This window comes from Arachis stenosperma, chromosome 3 (assembly GCF_014773155.1).
Source record: "Arachis stenosperma cultivar V10309 chromosome 3, arast.V10309.gnm1.PFL2, whole genome shotgun sequence".
Classification (NCBI taxonomy): Eukaryota; Viridiplantae; Streptophyta; class Magnoliopsida; order Fabales; family Fabaceae; genus Arachis; species Arachis stenosperma.
In genome coordinates, this window is record NC_080379.1 from 2,380,617 (window position 1) to 2,389,610 (window position 8,994).

Sequence of the window (8,994 nt, forward strand, 5' to 3'; positions counted from 1 at the left end):
CTGGGAAAAAGCAGCACCATTCACACACCAGTCAAGGATAATTCATAAAGGAGGATTTCAACACTAGAAGAGGCAAAGGAATCCTTTAGGGAATATGAAGCTCTTCATCCAGAACAACTCTAAAAAGAGCAGAATAAGCTCCGATTCAAGCCCAGATAACAGGAATAATGAGAAATATTTCTACAAGAGCTGAAATCAAGGAAAAGAAAAGGGTCTGTAGATCAAATCTCAGAGAAACCCTAACATAGTCCTAAATTGGACTGAAGAAAAAAGGGCAATTTTGGGATATTATCCTATTGCCAAAGAACAGCTAACAAGCTGGTTATATTTCCAGATGCTTCCCCATCGGACACATATCAGTTTTTTCCAGTAGGATTAATTGATACAATCTTAATTTTTAATGATCTAAAAATTATTAGTGAGTTTCCTGCAGATTTGTTGATGCAGTAAAGAGATTAAAAATATGATTGACAATGTAAATCCAAGGGATATCCCTAAAATTTACGAATAGTCAACCTATTTTTAATGAAGAAGAAGAATGCTTGGTTCCAGCACATCAAGTAATATTCATGTCCGTCTTCCCAGGAAATTTCAACCAATTGATCAAGTTCAAGATTTAACAATCTACAGTCATGAAGTAGACTAGCCAGCACACTAGCAGGGTCTTCGAAAGAACTCAAAAGATAACAAGGGAATCTCACACAAGAATCAATTATAAAGCAGAAATACTCTGCTTGTGTCCAGTAAAGAAATGAAATTGAAGAAAGAGAGATGACTCTTGGTAGAGTTTGAATCTGCATTCTACAATCTATCTAGACTCTTAGAAAAACTCCCTAAAGGGATAAAAGGAATCTCTGCTATTTGATAAAAAACAGAGAAGACCACAAGTGCCAGCTGTGTGTCTCAGAAATATCTGAAGAAAGCAATAATGAAATGGGATCCACCCACATGATAAAAGAAGAAGATAGCTCATCCACCCACATAAAAGAAGAGGACAGCGCATCTGAAGCATATCTCGACATTATTGCATAATGACGTAAGTGCTTAGGTCATAGCACCAACAATGTAGCTGGTGCAAGTAATAAACAATGACGTAAGCAATGACGTCATAAGAAGGGTAAGGATGGGAATTGTCCATCAGACCCAACCATTATAAATAGATTGCTTAGGCAATTGTAGAAGGCATCAGAAAACAGAAAGCAGGAGGCTAAGAGTACTCATATGCTAAGAGAGCAAGGAGGAAGCGGCCGAGACAATTCTGTAGTCTGAAAAAAGAATTCCCTTAGGAAAAAATAGTTTTAAACTCCCCTCTGGAGTTAATATCTATAATCTCTCCTCTGGAGATAAAAACAACTTATGTAAAATATACTAAATAAAGAAAGTTTTTCTCCAGAAAGGTACGCCTTTATCCTAATCTCTTAGTTATGAATTATTTATAAAGTTTAGAATTAACGGAAGAATCTGATTATTATAGATTATCTGCTTTATTAGATAATGAAAAACAGGCTGTTCTAAAAACAGAATTAAATCTCAAATCAAATGAAAATTTTAATAAACAAAATCTTTTAAAAGAAGTTTTTAATAGAAAAAATAATATACTATGGAAAATTCAACTTGAAGCCCCTATAAAGATAAAATCCGCCAATGGAGAACTTGAAATAGCTTTGATAAATGATGAAGAATTAAGTAAACAGATTGAGAAAATTAAGGATCAACAAAAAAGATCTAAAATTGGATGGATTCATATTAGTACTATACAAGTCTTAATTAAATCTACATATATGAAAGGAATTAATTCACCAATAAGCTTAGCAATCTGTGATAAAAGAATTACTGATGACCCAATAGATCAAATAATTAGAATTGTTCATGGAAACTTGGCAAACGTAAATGTTAAATTCAATGTCCATCTTGGATACGCTATACCTTTATCAACTGAAAATCTTGGAAGATCTATAAGCTTAGCTTATAAATTTCACAGAAAGAATCTAATGGAACAAGATGATGAACCATTTTCAATTACATATGCAATAATCAATTACATATGCAATAAATTATGCTTTAACAATAGCCATCATAGAATATTTAAAAACAGAGAAAGAATTTATGTTGATGAATTATTTCAGAAAATTGTAAAAATAGAAATACCAAAAATAAAGCTATTGAAAACCGAGTTCTATTATTAAAAGAACCATCAGGCAATTAGTTTCATCAATTTTCAAATAGAATCTAAAATTAATAGCCCTTTAAGTTTATCTAAATTAAAAAAAGAAGAAAATTCTGAAATAAAAGAACTAACAAAAAGGTCGAAAAATTAAATGAAACCCTAATACTAAATTATGACATAAATAAAGAAGAAATATGTAACTTATCAAGACAAGAAACAGAGCTATTTGAAAGAAAAATCGTTTGAATTATTTACAGTTTTCTGAAATAAATCAAGAGCATTTGAAGCCCTAAAATAATCTATGACAGTTGAAAAGAGAAGTTGAAGAGCTAGAGAAATTAATAGAATATTTAGAAAATAATGATGAATCAATGATAGAGTTTGCAGAAATTTTAAAATAATAATGAAGCACAAAAAGATTGAAAACCAGAAAATAAAAAGAAATAGGACGAGAAAATTAAAAGGTAAAATAAAGGAGTATAAAGGAATTAATAATCTTCAGATTGAAATTGATGATCTTATAATAAAAGGATAAAAATAAGAAATATAAACAGTTGGAATTAACTTAAAAAATTTTAAATGCCTGAAAACCATATTATGACTTAAAGAATTAAAGCTGTTGAAAGAAAAAATGGAGAATGAAATTGAAAAATTAAACAGATATTTAGAAACAGGAGAAAGTGTAGAAATAAAGAAGTTATTGAAGATTTGAGAAATTATTAAAGAAAAGACAACAGAAAAAATTTATATACATAATCCATGCAAAAAGAATATTATAAATTAAAACAAGATTGAAAGTCATCAAAACATCAAAGACTAGTATAACTGCAGAGAAATAGTAGAAATGGTCAATACTATTTATCAAAATCCTTTAAATAAAGCACCTATACAAATTATAAACTTATTCAAAGTAAAATATGAAGAATTAATAGAAATTTCGAAAAAGAAATTAAAAGAAAAGCCAGAAATTAAAAATTGGTATCAGAGACAAATTAACGATTAAGGGTAACACTTTTTCTTTAAGCAACACTTTTAGTGATACACTTTTAAATCAATAAAAAACAAAAATCTGTAAATCTGTACCAAAACACATCTGTACACTAGATGAACCCTTTATGAATTTATATTTATATTATTTTATAGAGAAAATATTTTTTTTTTCTCTTGTAAGATATTTAAATAACACTTTCATTTCTTTTATTTTTAAAATATATACTTTTTTATAATAATTAAATATAATAATCTCAATTTATTTTTAATATTTTAACTTGTTACAAATATTTAATTTATTTGTTTTTATATATTTCAATATTAATAATAAAATATATTATAATAAATGCATTTTATATTACTATTTTTACTACTATAATAATATAAAATATATATCACTATTAATGTAATAAATTTTAATTAAATATTTTTGTAACAAGTTAAAATATTAAAAATAAATAAAATTATTACAATAATAATAAGTATATCTTTTATATTATTATTATTTTTTGAAACAATAAAATAATTATCACTAAAAATAATTATTAAAGAATATTTTAATTAAATAGACTAAAATATATTTTATTTAATTCTTATAGAAGAAGAAATTAAAAAGTATCATTTAGACATCTGATAAGAAAGAAGAATGTTATTTTTTCTATTTTATATATAAAAAATTATTAACTAAATCAACTGTTCATAAAATATATATATATATATATATATATATATATATATATATATATATATGTCAAAATATAAATTATATACTAAAAATAGGGTAATTTACCCAAATAAATAAAGTTGGTAGAACCTTTACCCAAATACACAAAACAGAAACATGTTATGTGCATGTGCATTTTTACCTTTTTATGTAATTCGTGGGAAGCAACCACGGTTTCTTATTTCTACATAAACCGTGGCTACCAGGTACGAATTATGAATGATGGGTGTTGTGTGTAAACCGTGGCAAGCCACCATGGTTTACTAAGGCTGCGAGGTGTTGTGGGCTACAACTGTTTATGAAGTATTGGGCTTCCATCATTTTCACATAATGTGGCTTTCCACCATCATTTTCACGTAATGATTTATCTGTTGAAAATATTGACCTTCCACCACCATTTTAAAACAATGTTCCATCTGAACCACCTATTGCATATATTCCTTCCATTTTTTTTACTACTCTATTTTTATTATTAAATTTGTATTTAACATTGTGTGCAGTATAAAATTTCAATTTTAATTTTATTTTTTTCTATGCGATTTTATTTTTATAGAGCTGCTATTATTTTTATAGTTAGTTATAGCAAGTTCTTGACCCCAATAAAAGAGGAAGAAATTTTAATAGAAGTAAAAAAATAAAAAGAAGCAACAAAATATATGATACACATTTCACATTTATTTTTTATTTGTATCTACCATATCATACACAATAAAACAGCAAACACTAACTACACAATAATTTATTTGGCATTGCCATCAAGATTATTGTGAATTAAAATTTTATTACTATTTACCACATACAAGAACACTGTTATGGGTGAAGATGAAGTAGAAGAATCGGTTTCTACCTAAAAATGAAACTAATAAGAGAGCACATAAAGAATTAATTGCCTAAATAATTGTAATCTTAGTGATTAGGTTATAGAAAATCAACATTCAATATTAAAAAGTATTTGTTATTATCCATTTCTTGTGAAAAAAATTGTATTTTTTGACTTATTTATCAAAACGCTACAACTTTAAAATAAGTATTTTTATAACTAAAAATCTAAATACAAAATAACTTATTTATAAGCTGCTATCAATAAAAATCCTTATACTTTAAGCTTTTTTTTTTAGAATTTATTTAAATTATTTACCCAAAGTGAACCCTAATTATTGTAGTCACCAAAAAAATATTAATTATTATTTTGGAGGAGTTTGGAGTTGATTGGTGGAAGTACTTGCAAAAACTCTTCAATACTTAAATTATTTTGAGTATGAGATGTACAAATATTAGAGCTTAAGTTACCTTGTTGGCACGGGTGAAGAAAAAGTGAGGCAGTTTGATGAGACCTGTAGTCTGATTTTTGTTTAGTTTGATTTGTTCTGTTCTGTTATAAAATAAAAATAAGTTTAAAATTTTAATATATTAATAGATCAGATTTATGTTCATTAATTAGTCTTATTAGTCTTATAAATAATAATATATATTATTTCTAAATTCATTTTAAAAATTCATATTAAAAATAAAATTGAACACACTGATACGTGATAATATTTTAGTATGTCTAACTGTGATTGGAGTAAAATTTTTTATTTTTTAATAAGATACAAAAAAAGAAAACATATTGGATGAATATCAATAATTATTATTGGAGCTTCAGCGGATTATGTATTTATAGCCCCTAACACGTAAACCTTGGGAAACTAGAGTGGTTTACGTTTACTGCACCCTCTTCATAAACGGTGGAAGCCAGCCACGGTTTATGTCTTGCTTTCTTCTTTTGTAATCCGTTGCGGTTTGCCACGATTTACACACAACACTCACCATTCATAATCCGTCCCTGACAGCCACGGTTTATGTAGAAATGAGAAACTGTGGTTGCTTCCCACGGATTACATAGAAAGGTGAAAATGCACATGCACGTTAATGCACGTTAAATAAGTTAAACACTATATATAATATTTATACACAAATATAAAGTGACAAATTTGATGATAGCGTATTTGTTGTGTGCTTAACATTGTTGTTTGACACACACACACACACACACATATATATATATATATATATATATATATATATATATATATATAAACAAAATTACTAATAATTTTTTTATATTTAAAAAACCAAAATTTAATTTGATAATTAACAAATTATTTTTGGTGTTAAAATGTAAGTTATATTTTATTATAGAAGTGAAGGAGGTTAGCATATAGTGTGTATAATAATAGTTAATTAGACTTTTTTTGTAATGCAGTTAGCTATTTGTTAGGGTGTGAGTGTATGTGTTATGTAGAAAGTCTGTTAGAAGGGTTAGTCATACTGGTGGGTATATAAATCAACACACACCATTGTAAAAAAAATCATCCATTTTTCAATTGAGATAATTCTTTTTCTAACGCTCTCTCTTCTTCTCCCTCTCTCTCTATTGAGTTATGGCCTGATACCTATATGGTATCAGAGCTCCAAATTCCTGTGACCATAGCTTCCGCATCACTCACTATTGCACAAATTGCTCAAGCTTTCTCAAGTCCAATTGCAATGAAACTGGATGAAGAAAACTTTCTGCCATGGAAAGATCAAGTAGAATCTATGATAGAAGGTTACGAAATATTGAATCACATCACAGGCGAGTCAATTCTAAAGAAGAATCTTTCAATCGAAGATGAAGTTTCAGGCACGGTGAATCCAGAATACGCAATGTGGAAGAAACAGGATGCACTACTCAAGACTTGGCTTCTTGCATCAATGAGCAAGAGATTCAATACACGTATGGTTGGATGTATGTTTTCTCACCAGATCTGAAAAAGATTGGAGACTTTCTTTACATCACAGATCACTGCAAAGATTAGGCAACTCAAGAACAAACTAGTAAACACGAAAAAAGAAGGTTCGATTTGCGATTACTTGCTAGAGATAAAGAAGGTAGTAGATTCTTTAATTTGTGTTGGAGCGACGATAAATGACACTGATCATGTAGACGCTATTTTAAATGGACTACCAAAGGAGTACACCTCATTCATCACCACTATAACTGCTAGGTCTCATCCAGTGTCAATTAGAGAGTTAGAAGCTTGGTTAATGGCGCACGAAGAGTTGTTAAACAAGTATAAAAGACCTGACAACTTTGTACAAGCACATGTCGCACACGTTTAGAACCCTAATCACAATTTTAGAGGAGATTTTCATGGAGGAAGGTTTCCATTTCGTGGATGAGGTGGTTCAAGATTTGGCATAGGAGGAAGGCACATGCAGTTCCAGCATCAAGGATATAGAAGATCAAATTCCATGCATCCTCAGACTCAAGGATATGGAAGAACAAATTTCAGAATAATACAGTGTCAAGTGTGCAATAAACTTGGACATTCTGCTCTCACTTGCTGGTACAGATACGATTCTGACTCTGGAGGAGGTTCACGCACAGAAAACTCCTTAGTTTCTCAAAGTCCTAGAGCCAATCTTTCTTACTCTAGTGCCTTAATGCAATATGAAGCTAATTATGCTACACCTTCAACTCTTCAAGACCCGAATTGGTATCCAGACTCTGGCGCCACACATCATATGACTGCAGATGCAATGAACTTCATTGAAAAGTCTGAATGCGCTGGATCAGAACGTTTCACTATTGGAAATGGTACAAGTTTGTCAATTAGCCATGTTGAAAATTCTATTTTCATTTCAGATCTGAATAAGAAACAGTTTTTGCTCACAAAACTTCTTCTAGTGCCTCAAATTTTGAAAAATCTCCTGAGTGTATACCAATTCGCTAAAGACAATAAAATTTTTATTTGAGTTTCATGATGATCATTATACTGTTAAATGCAAGGTTTCCAAGGAGGTCATACTCTAAGGAATAGTTGAGAAATGACTATACAGATTTACTGACTTTCGAGCAAAAGACAAAGGCAAGTCAGCTGCTGCCTTCCTTGCTTCAGTTCCATGAAAAACCAATTTTCTTCTTTGGCATGCTCGCCTTGGGCATCCCTCAACTACTGTAGTAAATAAAGCTTTACAATCTTGTAATATTTCACTCAATTCTGAACATTTTGTGTGTCCTTCTTGCTATCTTGGGAAGGCTCACCAGCTCCTATTTCCTTTTTCAAATTCTGTGTATAGCAAATCCTTAGAACTCGTGTATACATACATATGGGGCCCTGCCCCTGTGACTTCAATAAATTGTTCAAATTATTATGTTCATTTTATTGATGCTTTTTCTCGTTTCACATGGATTTATCTCATTTCTTCAAAGGCTCAACTCAGATCTATATTTCTTGATTTCCAAGCTATGGTTGAATTGCAACTTGATACTAAAATTAAGATGATGCAAAATAATAATGCAAAGGAATATGCGAGTTTGGCCAAGTCCTTGCAGGGAACGGGTTTAGCATGGAGGTTCTCATGTCCATATGTCCACCAACAAAATGAAACTGCTGAACGGAAACACCGGCATATCGTTGAAACAGGTCTCACACTACTAGCTAAAGCTTCAATGCCCAAACGATTTTGGGGCGATACCTTTATCACTGCGGTGCGACTTATCAATATGCTGCTTAGTCCAGATCTGGACAATATTTCACCTTATGAGAAGCTGTTCAATGTCAACCCAAACTACTTATCCTTGAAAACTTTTGGTTGCTTATGCTTCCCTTATACTTGTCCATTCAATAACCACAAGATTGATGATCGGTCCCAACCCTGTGTTTTTATTGGTTATGGCATTCAACACAAAGGCTACAGATGCTTGAATGCTTCAGGAAAAATTATTTTGAGTAGGCATTTTATCTTCAATGAAACCAAATTTCCTTTCAAGTCTGGCTTCCCACAATCACTAAAGGACACCCTTTTTGATGATCCCTCATCATCACCATCCTCATTATCTCAACCTACGCCATCTCTCACCATTTTGTCACACCAGCCCGTACCTGCCACACAAACCCTTTCTCTTAGCCTCAACCCTTCCATCAGTTCCCATTCCATCAATTCAAACTCCCCAAGCAATTCACATAATGAAAATCCCTCTTCTTCTCCTAGTCTTGCCAACCAATCTGCCCTACAACCTCAATCTTCCCAACATGTCCACTCATCTCATCCAATGATAACTCGGTCGAAGAATGGCATTTTCAAA